Genomic DNA, 20,258 nt, shown 5'->3' with positions numbered 1-20,258 from the left:
ACTGGGAATTTCAAAAGGCAGCAGTGTGGGACATAACAGGCACTTCTTATTATCCCCAGGTGTTATTGCTGCTATGTGATCTGCATTCATGACCAGCTGGCTCTCAGGTGCAATTCAAGGTGTTGGTCATCACCTATAAAGTCCTCCATGGCATAGGGCTGGGCTATTTGAGGAACCATCTGTCTTCACTTGCTTCTGCCCATCAGGTTCTTTCAGGCAGAGAGGTCCCCTCAATTACATGTTGTCATTATGTGGGACCAAGGAACTGTGCCTTCTCTGTCCCAGCCCCTGCCCTCCGGGAACAGCATCCCCCCAGAGATATGGACAACTTCCACCCTCCAAGGTACCTTAAGGCCTGGTTCTGTTCCCAGGCCCATTGAGTCTCTCTGTTCTTGCTTTCTGTGACCTCCCTCTCCTTCATTCTGAAGCCTCCCAGTCTACCCCCCCCTTCCCAATCCAAAAAAGCCTACTGGGAAGAGTTCCCCGATGTCTTGTCTTGATTTAATAGAAATACAGGAATTCAGAGGAGCTGCAATCCCCCAAAATAGAGCATTTATCTATACACTTGGCTACCCTGTAAAAAATAAATGCAAGAACCCCAAATTCCTTCCAGATTTCACTGACATTCTCTTCTTTGAAAGGGATTTTGAAAGCAGATGGTCTTTCATCAAATGGAAGGAGAACTATTGCAAACTTGCCTAGGTTGCACCTAGAGCATAAAAGCACCATTCATCATTTAGATGCCAAAGGATTTCATGTTTCTATGAGCTATCATCATTTTGTCGTTGATTAGACTATTGTTATGTGCTTTTCTTGATGCAGCCTTGGAACAAAACCAGAAAAAGGGATTCAGTTATCCCTGAAAAAAATCAGAAATGTGGGAAGTGTTCCTATTTGCAACGTATATCTAAAAATAGATAAAATAAGCTTCATACACCCAGTGCAACTTTGAAGGAAGTTGTGGTTTGATCTCAAGTGTTTTCCAATATGCATATCTAGGAAAAGCTGTGTCACAGAAAGGCTCTAGATAGTTCTCCAAATCACCTCAATTTATAATAATTACAAAGAATAAACCAAGCTGTCTCCTGAACAAAAATCACTTGTTACCCCAGCAAGGCCCTGGGATTAATTATGGACTTTTGCACCCATCTAATTAATACAGACTGCATCCATCAACTCTTTGCCTTTTTCATTAAGCATAAATGTAGTCTTATTATTGGAAGAGAGTCCCGCAAGTTTAAATCTATAGGTCAGCAAATGTAGTTTGCCTAATGCTATTAAGCAAACACACACGCATGTACACACAAATTCTCATGTGGGTTGCTCACAAGAATTTACAACGAGCAGAGCTGCGACCCCCTAGGGACCCACAGCCCTTTTAATGTTTGCCTTTCTCCATCCCTCAAAAGGTGCAAAGGGGCTATAGAAACCTACTGAATTTCACTGTGGATGATCTTATATTGCAAGCCTGCTCAGCTGAGGGGAGAACCTATATATCTTCCATCAGTAACAGAAGGAGGGACTAATACCTTCCCCACCCACCTCTGTGTATCTCCATATTTGCTCTTTAAGTAGGTCACTACTAGTCAGTTTGTTTTAGGTTGGAGAACAGAATGAAGAGAGATGGGGCCACAGTGATTATGTTGACGTAGCAGAGAGCTGAAAAAGCATTTTGCTTTATGAGTCACTGGGGCTGGAACATCCAATCTACAGGCTTGATCTAATGGAATGAGCAACGTTCTTCAACACATTGAGCATCTATGAGCAATGAAGATGAAAATCAGCTTCATTGCTGGTCTGATGCTTGAGCCATGCTGCCTGCATCATGGATGACATTTCTGTTGTAAAGCATCTGCAGTTACTTTGTTCTAGGCAAACACCTCCCTCAGCTCAGTGGTTGCATTCATGCAGCACCCTCAATTGGCTTACAGTAGAGGAGAATGAAGATGGCCTTGAAGAAGAAACTTAACAACTGAGTTAAACAGCAGCTTAGCCCTGGGAAGAAGAAAGGAGTAAGGAAGAAACTCAAAATGGCCCCACCGTGATTGTCTTTGATGTAAGAGGGGGAGAGAGAATCTCTGTCAGGTTTTCAAGATTCTTTTATTATATCTTGCAACACTAAAGTTGAATTCCAGTAGTCCTTGCAGAATCGGTTTCCTGACCTGCTCTATCTTAAAGAAATTGTTATTACTGATTTAACCCATTTTCTTGTTGACTCAATAACTCAGGGTGTAAACTTACCCAGTGGGCTGGCTTTGTATCCTACACTAAGTTGTAAAGAGCTAACCAAGCTTCACATGTTGAGGGACTGTTTGTAACTGCGTGAACACATTCTCTCGGTGTACAATGTGCTCCCAGATCCCTTGGAAGAGTCTCAGAGTTGACAGCTCCTAACAGGAGGAAGGTTCACAAATCACCCTAGAGTTGATTCACATTGTCAGTTTGATTGCAATTGTCAGCAGGTTGTTGATTCAGCTCAATAAATGTATATACACAGAGATGTGCCAAAGTTCCATCAAAACGGCCAATTTGTTCAAATGTACCCAATCTGAATTGACACCTCTGTTCAGAAACTTGATCCAGAGACTTGACTGCAAGGGTTGAACTGATCAAATGAGCGGGTTCACAAAACCTCCCTCCTCATTTTAAGTAATCGACAATATTATCCGGACCTTACTTTAAAGTGCCATTAAAACATATCCCTTCTCTGAAATGAAATTATCCTTTGTCACAGCATCTGGAAAAGGAGCGTGTCAATAATGTATCACAATACTTATGGATAGCTTCTACCGCTGTTAAATTATTAACCTTTTAAATTGTATTTCATCCATGAGGGAAATTCATTTCTTCAGGAAATCCAGGATACTTTTTACCTTCATTGAGAAGGACTTCTAGATTATTCTTACAGCAGCTGTCGATATCTGCACAATAAAATCCACTACTGTTTACTTAAGAGATATAAAGGATTATTGAAGCCTTAATATTTAAAAAGAAATAAAATCACTGCGAATAAAACATCCTCATAAGCCAGCTACACAGAAGAAATTGTTTTAATAGCTTCCCAATAATGGTTCCCCGCTCCCCAAATAGTGAGGTACTCCTTAACTCACTTATCTGAAACAAGTTCACATTACAAACTGTGTATGATTCCCATATCATTAGGGGAAAAAATATTAAAATACGTGTGCAATTGCCACCTAATATAATGAGGGTTAATTTAAAAGAGAGAGAGAAGGAAACATGGAATTGCTTTTTTGAAATAAATGGTGTTTATTTTCTTTCATCAACTTAATGAAGTAGTAATGGCATTTACTTAACACTGTTACCTATAGGTTTTTTACAATGTGCATTATAAAGAGGAAATCGGATTGTAAGGTAATAATGATACAGGGAGGGCATCTTCTTTTGTGTGTTGAAATTACATTCACATAAGCCAGACTCATGTAAAGTGGGGGGAAAGACCGTAGGGGGAATTTGACTGCAATGTAAACGTCAAAATAAATGCAGCACCATCAAGAGGAAGGAAGGAAGGAAGGAAGGAAGGAAGGAAGGAAGGAAGGAAGGAAGGAAGGAAGGAAGGAAGGAAGGAAGGAAGGAAGGAAGGAAGGAAGGATATCTTAAAAATTATTTGATTTGGGATGCAAAACTGTAAGCTAGCATTAGATGGCATCAAAGAGTTGATGCTTCAAAGAGAAAACATATCAGATATTAAACTGATAAGAACAGATATTACACATAATTTTAGCCAAAAGGCCGAGAAGTGAGAAGCTACATGAAAGTGGAGGCTGGAGTGTGGGTGACCATACACATCTATTGACTCTATCTTTTTCCCCCTTGGACTTGCCCCATTAACTGTGAGGGGTGAATTTCAGTCCACATGGAAACAGGTAGTGGCAATGGAAAACTCATCCTTGGGCTCCTCTCCAAGGTCTTCTACTCATCAGGGGATATGATCAGGCCAAAGCTCTTATTAAACGGCATGTAGCAGACACAGAGTGCCAACTGGATCTAGCCAGGACCCAAAACTATATTGCCAATGAATCCAATAGGCACTCTGCCTCTGCTAACTAAACTCAAAGTACCTAATCACCAGAGGGCCTTTACTCTGGCACGATGCCATGCCCTCCCCTCAGCTGTCCTCGAAGGCCAATACTGGAGGATCCCTTACCCAGACAGACAAGGCCCCTGTGACTCTGGACACACAGAAACCACAGAGCATGGGCTTCTCCAGTGCCTGTACACAGAGACATTCGTACTAGCCTCATCTCACCATTACTGCATAAATACCCAGGGCACACAAGACAATTTTATACCCCCTTGTCGCTTTCAGGTACCAACCCTACTACAACCTACAACATTGCCAGGTTCTATGTAGAGGCGATCAAAATTCATCAGATGATAACCTGCACCATAAACTAGATTTAATGAGCATCTCATTCACCCCATCAGAGTCCTTTGTATTGATATTGTCATCCACATACTAACCTTTTATGTTCCCCATACCCACCTAATGCTCCTACTCCTTCTTTTAGATTCTTGCTTTTTATATACACTTTTAGTTTTTAATCCATATATTTTTTACATCTTCTAGCTTTTCAGAATTTTTCAGATTTTTTGTACTCTTGATGTATCCTTGATGCTTTTTTAATGACCCTATCACACCTTCCTAATGCTATGGCCATAATAAAGTTTTGATTTAATTTGATTTGATGGTATTTCCTGTATCTCTGCCAAATATGGTAAAGATATCTGATTTGTGCTGACAGAGTATCAGCTTTGCTTACAGAAAGTTGCCATGCCATGTTAAGCTGGGAAGGGCTTCTACCCCCCTACAATGCATACATATGTGTGTATATGTGTGTGTGAGTGTATGTATAAGCTTATTTGCATTGTTATTTAAGCAATTTAGGAGTTGAAAAATACAGATAAACTTCAGCATGGTGGATCATTAAGAACTGTTTTTAAAACTAGTAACTTTTAAATAATATCTCCCAGAACTTTAGATATAATATTGCCCTGCTCTCTACCAATAACTTAAAATTATTCCTCGTTAAAATGCACACACACAGACCCACACACAAAAACGACCCAGTGAAAATAAAATGACTTCAGAAGTACAGAAAAAGAGAACATTTCAAGGATGAAATGTAAGCATGGAAAATGCTTTTGACAAGCAAATTAGTCACAGTATTCAAGTCCTCTTCCCAGGTAAGTTTTTCAAAGTACTGTTATAAGAAGTAGAATTATCTCTTACGTAAATGTTAACTGTTTTGTCAGCCTTACGGAATAATCAAAGAAAATAGAGGGGAGAAGGTCCCACAAAATGATTTAAGAACATGGGCTCTTAAAAAGAAAAAAGAAAATAAAAGACCTTCCCTGAATGTAAAAGAAGATAATTGAGTCGTGAAATTCAAAGCAACTACAAAAATGACAAGAATAAGTGATATATTTCACACATCAGAGCCAAAATATTGGAAGCAAATTACAAATAATATCAAGTCTATATTTTGTCCTTGAAAGAGTTAGAGTTTCGTAGCTCAATTTCTCCAGCAGTGCTAATCATATGGAAAGACTTTGACAATGATCTAATAGGGCACTTTATTGTACAATATTTTTAAGAAGCCTATGGTTAGTTCTCACTCTTAAAGTGTAGCTCTTCTCTTGATTTATCATAATTTGACATCTGCAACTGCCTTATGTTTATAGTCAGCATTTCCTCTATATCACTTTATTAATTTTTTTTATAAAGAAAGATAAAAACTAACAGAAACTAACATATAGAATAAAGGAAGAAGAACAGAAAAGAGAGAGGAAGAAAGGTAACAAGGCAAAGTGCAAAAAAGAAAAGAAAGAAAGAAAGATATAAAGAAGTAGGTTCCGATTTTCTTTACAGCAGTTATAAGTATAAATATAAATTTACCTCTTACTCTATGGTTACATCATGATTTACCTTTTTTCCTATCAACTATTTTTTTCATCATCAAAACCGTAAGTCATAAATTCATCTTTTTCTGTTTCATGCAAAAAGTCTATAAAGGGTTTCCAGTCAACCATAAATGTACATACGGTCTTTTCTCAAATCGAAGATGTTAATTTGGCCATCTCTGCAAGAACTGTCAGATCTTTCTACCTCTGTGGATGTTATAATCTCACTGCAGGTATCGTATGTAAAAACAACGTTCCATGACTTTTTCCCAACTGTTTATCAATCAGGCCCAAAAGGAAAGCCTCTGGTTCCAATTGCATATCATTCTTTAAAATTTTCTGAATGAGTGTATGTATTTGAATCCAAAAAAGTTTCATGCTTGGTGGACATTTATAGCCATCATTTTCTATGGGGAATGGTATTGAAGATTAGGGGCTATTGCTAGTCACAGTGTGCTGAGCGAAGTCGCAACATTTGATAGAATTATTTATGATTCTATAGCTCAGTGTATGCCTAGACTCCATTGGGAAACCACGGTCTTTAAGTCATCCAGTGGAGGACATGTATGTAATAACCACCCATAATCTCTTTCCCAGTTCTGTCTTTCCCCATATTCAAGCATGAAGTATGATATCTTTCTGAGGTGAGGAGTAGGATGAAGAAATCTTTTCCCTTGAATTTCATAAACTTGGCGAAGCTCCTGAATTTCTTGGCTTGGCTCTAACACTGAATTAACTCTCTTGATGATGTTTTTTCTTCCTCACCAGGAACACATGTATTTTGCTTTGATCCTCCAGAAATGTGTGTATCTTCACTCCATCATCTTATCCTGATGTCCCCTGAATTAAAAAGCAGAGGGATAAAGTTCATTTAGAAGGAGAAGATTAGGGCCTTTTTTTTTTTTTAAGGGAAACTCAAAAAGCCACAAACAATGCAGGCAAGTAAAGGATTCTACAGGGAGAACACCAAGGTTCATATTACAGTTATGCGCTGTAGTAAGGATAAAACATGGCCCTAAACACAAAGATGCTTAGACTTCCATGGTCTTCCTTAGGTTTGGAATCCAGCTGCCAATGAGCTAATAAAGAAGACCTTAAATGGGTGATTCCACACTGCAAAATTGGAGAAACTATGCCACTTGCCAAGATTACAATTTCTGTAGACTGTGAACATTGGCCATTTAACCGATGCTGGAAGGTCATAGATTCCTACTTGCTTCTGCCTACAGATTTATGATGATTCCATCAAATGTAGAACTTTGGGGATCACCCTACTTCCTCTGGTCAAACAAAATGGAGGTCATGTTGAAAGAAGCTGAAGGCAGGCATAAATTCAGTCTAAAGTTTATTAGCAGGAATGTTTGTATTTACACAGCCATCCTTCTTCCACATTCCTCTAGGTCCCTGAAAACAAAACAGGGCTAACTTGAAATGCAAAGCTGGTTACTTTATCTCATCATCTGCATAAAGATGAGGAACATGCCAAATAGTTTATGAGTACGTGGAGACTTTGTAAAGAGCAAAGACAACCTTTCCAGTTCCCAACAATGTCCTTTGTCATGTATTCCTCCATTCCTGGGGAGCCGACAGTAAATACAATACAATCACTTCACTTTACATTATTGTCTCAGGAATTTCTCTTCCCCACCTTTAATGACATTTTAAATTGGGAGACCTGTCAACAGTGATGTCATTTATGAAACAATTAAAATTGAAGGTGTTCTTTCTTTCTTAGTTGGGTGGAGTTAACTTTTCGACTGCTTATAATTTAAGCACATTCTTCTCTTGTATGCTTTTCTCACCCATCCACCCCAACTGTTCTTATACTGTCCAATTTAGATAATCTGGGCTGATATGACAATCATCTATTTTTGTGGCTTGGGAATATGAATCTTGACACAGCTTATTGTGTAAACATAAGTATTGAAAAACTTAAGCCCTCTTTTTCATCTGTTCACCCTTTCTAAATCCCCATTCAGTTTGTTGAGCGAATTCTACCATTGTGGCTTTGAAGCCATGATAAATGGCTTGGCACATTTCATGAACTCACTCCATTGTGGTTTATTCAATAAAATATGAACATAGTCTGTTGATACTTCCAGAAACAATTCAGAAATGTTTATAGTAAGCTGATTTTTCCATTTCCCTTGGATGACAGTGGGGAAAGGTGAAAAACTACTTTGTCCATTTTTATGGCTAACAAAAAGCACATTGCAATAATCACAATATAAGGGTGACTTATGTATTTTGATGCATTTCCTAATAAAATTAATTCCATGCAACAATAAATCATTCTATGTGAGGCTCAGAAGACTCAAGGGCATACAAATAGAAAAAGCATCTTGACAAATGAGTCTGCCCTTGCTACCAAAATGGGAGACATAAATTAAGATGGTGTCATGCCAACACATTGTCTAAATAAGATCTTTAGCAGTGGCATCCAATTCTCATTGGCAGGCACACAAGAGTCCATTAGAAAATGTTACTTTCAAGATGGCTCATAGCTTAAGCTCTTGACATCATCAATTCAGATGTTGACAAATAAGTGTACTTTTCACTCTTGATTTAGGGTTCTGTGAAGAAGATATGACAATTCCTTGTTAGGGTATGTAATATTCCAGTCTTTCGAAGGTTCTGATTAGAAACAAGCAAAACTTGATTTCTCTTGACAAGAAAGCATGTTGTCTCCAAAATGGAATGAAAAGCAATCATATTTCTAAGGACAGAAACTTGGAATTTATAAATGAATCCTTTATACAGCACCAGGGGCATGGTCCCTGTCATTCTGGCAGCTTCACCTTGGCCCATTTTGTCTTCCTATAGAACTTGGCAGAGGAAGGAGATGTTACAATTCTGTAACACACTGAAGTCCCATCACTGTTGATAGCCAATGAGTGGTGAGTTGGCTATCAGCTGAGTGAGATCAAATAGCACAAGAAGTCAAGAAGGATCCACAAAGCAGAGCCTCCTTTCCCACCCTAAATCCTTCTCCTGACTGTGGACTTCAGTTCACAGAATGCCCAGCAATTATTACATCCTGAAGGTTGAATTTCATGTCTCTAAAGGGTTCCTAGGTTGGAGAATACCAAAGTTCGTGTTGGAAGGTAGGAAAAAGGACAGGAACTTTCTAGATGCACACACATACACACCATGCTCAAATTACACTATTGCTACTCTGCTTTTCCAGCAAATAATTTGTGCTCATTTCTAATGTGTATGCATAGCAGCCTTAGCTTAAGAAATCACAGTGTACAGAGACTTGTTACAGTTTCTTCACGATCCCACTTGCTCCCTGTCTAATTCCATAGCTGTTCCTTAACACTAATTTGATAGGCTCACTTCTTAAACAGCTTCAGTACTTTCACTTCTCTGGTTTACTTTGAGACAGGAGAGGGCGGGGGGGGGGGGGAATCCTCTTTCCTTAACTAGGAATTCCAGCACATTTATCAAGCTGTCCTCATCTACATCTGGTGTGTCCTTTCCACCAGCCAGTCCCCTCTGCAGGTCTGTCTTTCAGACCCTGCTTGCTCCTGCTGGGTCTTCAGCTATCAATTCCTCTTCCAGCATTTCCTTGATATACCTAGTATCTCCAGTCCACACAGCAAAATACAACTCCAGCAATGTTTAACAACTACTACCTACCTTGTCCACTGCTAACAGTTCTGTCCTTTTATATATTTTTGCCCAAAGGCAGATTTGTCCTCTCCAAGTACCTTCATTAGGTAGGAAGCTTCTGGGTGTCTGTGTGATGCTTTACGTGGTGCTGGCAAGTAGGGGGAAAAAAATCCCTTAATTGTGAGAACATTTATGAACTCTGTCTCAATCAAGGCATCTCACCTTGCCAGACTAAGGAGAAGCAACGTCAGGCTCTCTAGGGACTGGGCATACAAGCTTTCTATATGTAGATGGTTCTGTAGACACACATAAAAAGACACAGTGAAGACACAACCAAGTAAGTGTGATTCTGCTGAATACATAGGTCAGTTTGCAGCTGCTGCTTTGAAGTAATGAGACTGAAAAAGAAATATTTTCCATGGGTTGAAAAGTCTGCAAGATCAGAAACAAATGCAAGAAGCCTACTGTTAACAAAAGACATCAGAGGGAGAAGCTGAAGGTAGAGAGAGAAAAAAATTAACCACACCATCTATGGGATTAAGCAAGTAAATGTTTCGTCCATCAGTTCTGCTTGAGGTGAATGAGTAATACAGTTGCTGGAAATATCTGACCTTTCCTTTCCATAATTTCCACTTAACAACTTTGAAAGCTATAAGAAATTGCAGATTTTACCCTAACCTAGCCAAATGTAAACAACCTGCTAGCATACAAAGACTTTGCACATAAGACTCACAAAAGAACTCCTGGTTTTCATTATTTCTTCCTCTCTTTTACAAGCATTTCACACTGGGGTTTAATAGTGTCCTCCAGCCATCAGTGTGGGATTATACGGAGCCTGTCTACTTTAATGATATATTACCAAAGTGATGGTGGGCTGACACAACCAGTTGCTAGGCAGAAGTATTCCACTCCCATTCCATTCACAACAGTAGCTACTTTAAGGATCAGGTCTTCCAATATTAGAGTGAATAATTACCTCATTTTGTCACGTTCTATGTTATCCTGGAGATCATCCTGCTGTTCTTATCTGATATCAGAAGGCTCAAATTCAGAACCAAGAATGGGATCGTTGGCTGCAGGCTTTGAGGCAGATCATTGACAACCCATTCCAGGATTGACTTGGGACTGGGACCGAGATGGTCAGAGGAGTTCTTCTGCTGCTCCTGCCTGAGAGATCTATGATCCCACACAGCATATTGAAATATATAAAAACATTCAATAAAATAATCAGATAGGGCCATCCCCTTAGCAGTTGACCCCAATCTGATCGAGATAGGAAGCGTATATAATTCAATACGCAGTATTATCTTATCCTATTTTGTTTGATATGGGTGTTCGATTCATCAATAAACTAAAAACTACTATTGCACACATTCAACCAGCTCCAAACTCTTCTGATTTGGAAAAGCAATTAAAACCTGGTTTTAAAACAAGAAGGTAACATGGCATGAGATTGATAGTGGGGGTGTCTGCTTCACTGGGCTTTTGGAGTTCCTTGGTGTGTGAAGAGGATTCTGCTATTATATTATTGCTTTGTAAAATTGCTTTAATGTTTCTACGGTTTCCATCTTGCTTGCTGATGATGGAAGGGTTGGTCGGGCAGAGTTGGGAATGATTAAAGCAGCAGTAATTTTCTAAAAATTACCAATAAAATATAAAGCTGGCCTGTGAGACACAAAATGCCAACTCCTAGTACCTTGTTATTTGCAACAATGCTTCTAGACCCCATGTGGGCCCCCAAAGCTTTCCTGAAAAATAAAAATGCTGGATAAGCTACATCTCCATGCTTTGTTTGGAAGTGTGTCCACCTGCTCTGGAAAAAAACAACAGTAAAATTAAGCTGCTGGTGGGAAAGAGACCATCCTGGGTGGCTAATTAGTGGGTGTCTTTTCTGATTGGGCATCCACTTTGTGTGCAGACAAGCCCCTGCAAAGGTAGCTATGATGTGAGAGATTGCACAAAAATCTTCTGAATAATATATTCTGGAGCTATGTTATCCAGCCATCGCTGCAAGATACGTCCCAACTGACACACCACTAGTGCAATGAAGGGGTTAGCCATAGTATACATTGGAAAGTAGGATATCCAAACCAGGAGCATCCACTGAAGTTGTATGGAGAGAGATTCAGGACAGAAGAAAAGCAGAAGGCCAGCTGTATGGACGGCTTTAAAAGTTTAGAGAGATTCTTGGAGGAAAGGTCCTATGGGTAAACCTTACTTCTAGTAAAGGAAACAGAGTGTCTTTCAGTACCTATAATTGGGTCTACAAACAGATTGAGGTCTTCTTGAGGACTAGTTTGCTACTGTGGAAACAAGATGCCAGCAAGTTTCTTCTTATGTTCTAAAATGTTTAGAGAACATTGATTCTTAGCCAAGTATATCTCTGAAAGCATATTATAACTTTCAGGTGCATCACACTAGGCAATCCAATGATGTGTTTGTGCCATTAAATTAAAAGCTTTACAAAGCTACATTGCAAATTGGTGATAATTCAAAGAAGAGAGCCAGAGGGCCTTTGAGATAATTTTGTTCCTTATTTGTAGAGAATCCCATGCTCTAATGAACCATACATTATGAAACTGACTTTTCCTTACTTATCATGAGAAGTAATAAAACAAATAGTAAGAAGTAAGTAATCTCACTCTCACTAAGCAAATTATATTTAGGTATTTCTAGCCTTTTCCTATTACAGATTGGCACTAACAAAAATCAATGTTCATGTGCTAAGCATACAAATTAGCCCTTGTACAATTTGCTAGGATGTGGGGACAGTGTTTTAAACACAGATAGTTTCCTTTGAGGGAACAAGGCTCTTTATCTGTGTGCAGACCATCTGAAATGAAATGCCACAGAGATATGAAATTCAGCAAGCCCACCCTCCCCAAATCTCCTCATTTTCATGTTTTGGAATTTGGCACTGAAGACGACTTTAGTTCTTAGGCATTGCTGATTAAGTGTAAAAGCAAGAATATTAGGAACCACATGGATAGAATTTCTGAAGGGAGGTTTGCTCCCAGACTGGCCCTTCAGGTCTTCCAATGGTGCCTCCATTGAGACTGTAACTGAGTCCATTCACCTTGCTGCTGGTCATCCTCTTCTTCTCTTTCCTTCCACCTTTCCCAATATCATAGACTTCTCAAGGGAGCTGGGTCTTTGCACTGATTGACTGACTGATTGATGTGCCACAAAGTCAGTGTTGACTAGTAGCAACCACATACACTGTACAGACTTTCTCCTGGAGAGCCTGTCTCGAACTTGGTCCTTCAAGTCTCCCAACATTGCACCCATCACCGCTGTAACTGCGTCCATCCACCTCACTCTGGTTGGCCTCTTTTCCTCTTCCCTTCCGCCTTTCTCAGCATTGGCCAATGTATTCTAAGCATTAGACATATTGTTTCTGGACTCTCCCCTCCTACCCCACTTCTAGGAGCATTCAGAAACATAACCATTATTGCCTCTGTACCTGTATAGTGTAACATATTGGTTCACCACTTCAGCCTATTTCCTAATTCTCTGCAATTTGTAGTACTAGTCTTGGATTAAAAGAAAAGTGTAATTTTTTTTAATGTTTTCCTTTTCTCTCCTGCTGTAAGCAGCAACATGAGTACAATGCTCAAGCTATGGATTTCCTTGTTTTGTTCAATGTTAGGGTATATGTCTTCTCCTTAGCAGGACAAAGTGGGTTTTAAAATGTCTTTTGGGGCATGAAGACACAGATAATGGTACAAAATTGTAGGTTCTATTGACCAACATCTTTTTAATTTTTTAAGGTAATTTCTCCTCCAACTTTGAAGCATGGAGAAATTCTGGGAAGTTTCTGGCTGAACCTGTCAAACTGTAACCCATAATCAGTACCCTGCATTTTCAGCAAATAGGTGGCTTTCAATTTGGCTGTTTCTCTTTACTGTTCCATTAAATTAACAAGACCCAGAGCACTATCTGAACAGCATGTGTTTGGAGAAATCTGACTTATTCTCAGAGGCTCCTGCACAAATGTTCATGAAAGAAATATGCATTTTAATGAATGAAAAATACAGATGGTACTATAGCAAAGGACATGCTGAAATCACTCAAAAAAAAAAAAAAAGGAATGTAAAATTACCAGACTGCATCATTAGAGTAGGTCTAGCTCTTACATCAGGAAGGTGTGGAGGGGGGGGGGGGGTGTCAGATTTTTCATTCCTTTTCAGGCAGTCAGGCTGCTTAGGCTAGATTGCTGTAATGCATTCTACATGGGGCTGCCACTGAAGACTGTCCAGAAATTTCAGTGGGTGCAGAATGGGGCTATCTAACTGTTGGTGAAGCCAAGAACTGGATCAAAGGACACACACACTTCATCAACTGTCCTACACTCCCAAATGAAATTAGTGCTTTTAACCTTCAACAATTTGGGGTTTGGGACTAAGTTATTTGAAGAACTGTCTTATCCTCAATTTAAATGCAATAAATAGAAGATTTTTTCCCCTGTTCTACCACTAAGAGCTGTGAAGTTGGCAAGGTCTTTTTTCCAGTGCCTTTACAACTCTGGAATCTGAACACCCATCTCTTCTTTTTAAACTTTTCTTGAATGTATTTTGTGAAGTCGTTCTTGGTTTGTGACTCTCCTGTTTTAGTATCAAGCTGAATATCTGCAATTATTCCAGTAGCTTATCGATCTGACTACATTTTTTTTCCTTTTATCATCTCCATTATATAAGCTGCCTTGGGAGGGCATTTGCTCTGAAAGGTGGATGAAAATATTTAAAATAAATTAAATAAAAAGGAGCCGCTTCATATCTTTAGCACCCAGTGTACAGAAAAAACAATGCACAGGCATAAATGAACAACTTCAAGGTAAATCAAGGTTGGCTCATATTAGGAAGTTACCAATGTCTGTTAAAAATCAATCGAGATTTGCAAAAGAATTGCATCATAATTAGCAAGGACCTTCCTTTCTTCCATTCATTCTGGTGTCATGTCAACATAAAGGAGCGCAAAGAGATTTGTGACTAAGACTGATCAGCAAATCTTGATGGTAACTTTGTTAATTGCCTATATAACTCTTATTGGAGACAGATGTGAAAGTTTTAATCAAGCCAAGGGCATTCTCTCAAGCTTAATCCACTTCTGTGACGAGGCACTTAACTCTTACAACTGGTTTATGATACTTGTTGACTTTACTGTTAATGAAGTTGTGAAGCTGCAGATGGCTGTAAAACGCGCCAATACTTAGGATAAGTTAACTGAAACTTTTTCCAATTACAATATCCAAGAACTGTCCTTCTTTGACTTGACTTGGCAGTGCTGTTAAACTAAAATGTGAGTCTCTTTAAAATCAAAATAAAACAGGGTGCCTTCCAACATTTGTTTGGGGCTTTTGCCTGATCCTCCACTTATTTTCAATTTGGGTTAGAAAAAAAATGGGAAAGCATTCACACACAAACACACCAAAGGAAGATCGTTATAAATTATACCTGTGACAAATATTTTCCACCGTTAAACCATTTTAAAAACCAAAATAGCTGTTCTGATGGAATAAAAACTTTCACCAAAGGAAAATAAATCTGAGACAGTCTACCACTCCTGGTATAAGCCATTGGGCCCCTGGTTATTTCCATTATTGTAGCCTTGTATAGTATTATGTTTGTAGATTAACCCTATCCAAGTCAAACATGGACCGTGTGCTAATTAGTTAGATGTCTCTGTCTCTCTCTTACACACAGTTGGATGTACTTACATGATGATATGACTAAGGGCAAATGTGTATGTTTAAGAATTAGAACAATGTGGAGCAGAGTTTCTTGAATTAGTCACAGCAAATCTTTCCAACAAATCAGGGATCAGGGATTGATATCATGGTACCTTACAGCTAATCAGATTTGCCTGTATGGTGATGTCATTGCTTGAAAGTGAGAACAGCTTAGGGCACCTCATACCATCAAGCCCCTAAACATCAGAGGATAGGAAGGAAACAATCTACTTCATAAATGGCAATCTGTCTTGTTTTAGAGACTGATAGACCATGTAGAAAGATAGGATTTTAATTCAATAGACTAAGCTCTTCTCTCACAGTAGGAGGAAATGGAAAGTCATTTCTGATGAGGTTTGCACTAAGGTGAAAAGCAACTTTTGTAATATTGATTTCAGCAAATTGCAAAAGTCCATTACATATGCTGGAGGGAGCCAAAGGGTCTGCATTTACATTAAGCAAATATTTGGAGTTGAGCAGGCATCCTAACCCACCAATGTTTGTGACCATCTCCTACCCATTTGGTAATGTGCACTGAAGTTCTAGAACAATTATTTTAATGCCAGGTCTATAGCTCTTCTCAGTCAAAACAAGCCAGTATGTTCTATGCATTATGACTGTCCTTTTTTCACTTTATTCTGGATTTATTGCTACCATATCCCCAGGTTTAAATACTTGTTTGCCAACAGTATAACAAAGATATAAGTTCAAAAGGGACAATTATGGGTTAAAAAAGTGATAGTGACTCGCAGCATGATATAGGTTAGGACAAGCATCCTCAACAATTCACATATAAGAAATCATCTTGGTTGGCAGAGTAACTGACACTGATCCTCACCCCCACATGAGTATTTGCAAAACAATGGCAGAATGTAGATATTATAATATGCATTTAGATTTCATCAAACATCTTTGACATATATTTTTCAGTAGCACATACAGTAAACTTGGAATGACTTGTACATTTCTTCTTCTATATGTAATTCTCACTTAGTTTTTCAAGGCTGTCTTGAGCTGGCAAAGAGAAATAGTACAAAAAAAAGAGGAAGCGTATTTTCTCCCTGGAAGTGTATTTTCTCCCTGCAAAGAGAAAGGAATGATACGGCAATGGAAGAAGAAATCTAATCTCTTTAACCTTTGTAGTGAGGATGGGCTATTGATAAAGGGAAGATTCTTTCAGGAAGAGAAGAGCCTTCCGCCTAGTCTTAATACAGGCAAGATGAGTTGGCCTTACGGGTCAGATCTGGAAGCACTCCACTGCTGGCACGGGATTGTGTTGGAGGAAAAGTACTAAGAATGGAAATGCATCCAGATTTTGAAAAGGAAATCTTAGCATTGCCTAGGTCCAACCCTGCTTAGCTTTTTAAGGTCATTGAGGATTGGCCATGTGCATATTTTAATGACCAGTTCTTGAACTGGCAGCACATAGCCAATCCTCAATGACCTTTAAAAGCTAAGCAGGATTGGACCTAGGCAATGCTAAGATGGGAAAACCACAGGAGAGATGTAGGCTGTAGGTTGGACCAGGAAGTTGGGAATATATGGTAATCACTTTCACCCACAAAGCCTACATGGATGTGTCCATGAAGTTAATGCTTCCTCTTTTGGGAAATTACCAGGAATCAGACTTTGCTTTTACTCGGCTACAACAAAAATATCACCATCACGTCCTGCTTGTAAGCTTCCTAAATATATCTGCCAATAGATACTTTTAGGATACTGGTGTAGAATGCTAAACTAGATGGGCTCTTAGTCTAACTGAGCCTTGGGATATTTCTTACACTCTCAGAAATGTGTAATGCTCATCCTCTTCATTTCCTTCATTTCATCATAATCATCTACTGGGCATTCCAATTTCAGAAGGTCAACTTATCACTCACTTCCCCATATTTACTCCCACTTGTCCAAAATGAATGCATTTTAAACTTATCTTACAGTAAACTTTTGGCACTTTAATGAAACATTTCAACTGTTCAAATATTTTTCCCACTGCACCCCAAACTTGAAAACAGTTGTGTGGGAGAACTCCCTCCCCCATGATAATCCAACAGAGGAAGCTTTAAGACAACAAGTGTGTTAAGAATGGCAGCTTACAGAATGAAATGCTGCCAATCTGATTTTGTTCATGGACACCTGAAACTACTTTTCAAACTTCCTTTGAAAGGTTTTAGAGGAAATGCTGTACAGGTAGTCCTCAACTTACGACCACTCATTTAAGAACCATTCAAAGTTACTATGGCACTGAAAAAATTACTTACAACCGTTCCTCACACCTATGACTGTTGCAGCCTACCTGCAGTCACGTGATCAAAATTTGGGCACTTGGCAAAGGGCATGTATTTACAACAGTTGCAGTGTCCTGGGATCATGTGATCACCATTTGTGACCTTCCAGGAGGCTTCCAACAAGTAAATTCAATGGGGGAAGTCAGATTTGCTTAATGACTGTGGCAAAAAAGGTCATAAAATTGGGAATGACTCACTTAACAACCATGTCACTTAGCAACAGAAGTTCTTGTGGTCATAAGTTGAGTAATCTATTTGACTCAGAAATGAGATGAAAGGATATTGTTCTTTCTCATCTATCTACACTTGTTTTTTTATCACTTGCCTTTTGAAGTGGATCTGATCCCCAGGTTCCACAAGTTATTACCAATAGATATTTGTATGTCTGATATGGATTAGGAAGAAATAATCCAGATAAATTTCCCCCGACATGTCTGAAAAGGCCTTAGAGATCCTTCAAACTGGTGAGGTTTTATTTTACCTTCACCAAGGCTTTACACCTAATGCTTTCAGAAAATGCCCTTATGTTTCTTTTGTTGTGAAGTCTGACAGTCGACTAGATTTTTCCCCAAACTGATATATCATATGCATATAATGAAGCTGTATTCTGCACTGAAAATATTCCCTTGGGGCTGCTGAACATCCTCTGAGAATTCAATTTCATTCCTGTTGTGGTGTTTTTACCCAACCTTCTTCCAAGTTTCCCAGAAAAGACATCTAACTCTTCCCATTGCCAACCTCCATTTTATTCTTATACCAGTGGACATAAATAAATTGGGCTAAATTGGAAGAAGGCCCAGGGTAACTCAAGGCAAATAGTTTTGTCTCAATTTTTTTCAGTAGTTTAAGGAAAGACAAAAACACCATCCCCAAAATTTAGATTAATCTTTGGGGCTGGGCAAATTCTAAAATTCCTCATGTCATTATTAATGACAATAATCTGTAGACAAGATGATGACAATGATGATTTACAATAGTATTGCAATGACCTCCAATGTGGCTTGTCTGAACTGTGGAACATGGAATGTCTGAAGTGTTGGAAGGAATAAGAATGACAAGCCATCCATATAGTTGCCTGGTGCTAATTACAGGAATGCTGTACTATGGTGTCTGCTTCTTAAATTAGCCAGATAAGATAAACTTCTGCATGATGGGGATGCTTTTGAGATAAACCAAAGTTAGATGCATTTGGCCAAATGTGCCTGTACGCGTTCATATACATATAATCTTTGAACATTGCATGGTTTCTTCTGCTCCCCATTAGCAAATTTCTGTTGCCTGTCATTCCATTTATATGTCTAGGTGAATTTGAGTTATCTAGTTTGAGATTATTTTACCAGAGGCACAAATCTAATTTTAGCCCACTCCGTGCACTAATTCACACACCTGTACATATAAAGTGAGCAGTGCTGTATCCCCAGGTGAATCAGCCATCACCACGGCAACGCAGTTCAACAGCATCTCTTGCAACCTTCCTACCATCATAGTTTCAACTGGACATTGAGCGAGGCAGGAAAACACATTATCATATGCCTATTTCCCTTACATGAATTGTAGATATGTTACCAAAAAAAAAACCTGACCTGTGAATAAGAATTAGAAGAGGGTAAGAGGCATTGCTTGAATTATAAAAAAACAGATGTTTGCCTCTTCACTTGTTGTGATGATCTCTTGGAACTCTTTTTATAAGTTCAAGATGGATGTGATTTGGCTGAAGATCCTGCACCCCTCTCCTGAATTCAACTCTCCCGGGTCTTTCCTGGATGACTTCAGGGTGGTTAATTTATTGCCCCCTTCCCATATTTAAAGGAATTAAATGTTTTCCATGTACGGGAAAGGAGGGGGTGGATGTTTGGGTACACACACATTTTCTCTTTAAAAAGAACTTTTGCATTTAATGAAGGTTGTGAGCAAAATAATGCATATTTATGCTGAAGCTATTCCATTCCACTAAGCTCAATGTAGTATACACAGCCTGGAAGACAAATTTTATTTTTTCTGTGCTTAAAGCTAACATTGATGTTGGCTAGCAGAAATGGTGAGCTTACAATGAGGGGTATGGGACACCTTTTGGAAGTCTGAAAATACAAATCTCCCGCCATCTCCTTTACAGTCCGAAAAGTTAGGGAGGGTTCCATGATCCTCTTTCTCCACCCATTATGCAGGTGCAGGCTATGCCCCCTCTTATCTGACTATTCCCTAAGCAGCATCTCTTCACCCAGTCTCTCAAGGTCTTTGTCACATACCATTACATCCACTGTACACAATCAAAATCACAATCAGAGGGATTGTGAAACTACTGGCAGTGAATCATCTAATTATCTTGGCAGTACCCTTTCCCGAGCGGTGACTATTGATACAGAAGTTAACTGCAGAATAGCAAAGACAAGCTCTGCTTTCAGTAGACTGCAATCCACTGTAGGGGAACATTGAGGAATCAGCTCAGAAAGAAAACTGAAGGACTACAGAACCATGGTACTTACTAACCTTTGATATGCCTGTGAAACATGGACTGTGTATTGAAGGCATGCAAGGCAACTCAACCATTTCCACATGACTTGTCTTCACAAGATATTAGGCATCAGATGGCAAGACAAAGTACTGACACTGAAGTTTTATCTAGAGCAGTGTTTCTCAAACTTTAAGATGATTGGACTTCAACTCCCAGAATTCCCCAGCCAGCCAGAATTCTGGGAGTTGAAATC

General features: G+C 39.1%; 1 pseudogene; it reads right to left on the bottom strand.

The window, feature by feature from the left end:
• Positions 1-3,658: 3,658 nt before the first annotated feature.
• On the bottom strand, positions 3,659-3,765 carry LOC112542155 (U2 spliceosomal RNA; annotated as a pseudogene).
• Between the last annotated feature and the right edge of the window lie 16,493 nt (positions 3,766-20,258).

This window comes from Python bivittatus, unplaced genomic scaffold (assembly GCF_059951505.1).
Source record: "Python bivittatus isolate LINGU-HERP-01145 unplaced genomic scaffold, Pbiv_v1 ctg000670_np1212, whole genome shotgun sequence".
In the NCBI taxonomy this organism is placed as follows: domain Eukaryota; kingdom Metazoa; phylum Chordata; class Lepidosauria; order Squamata; family Pythonidae; genus Python; species Python bivittatus.
The sequence above is the reverse complement of the archived record's forward strand: the minus strand, read 5'-3'. Positions and strand labels throughout refer to the sequence as shown.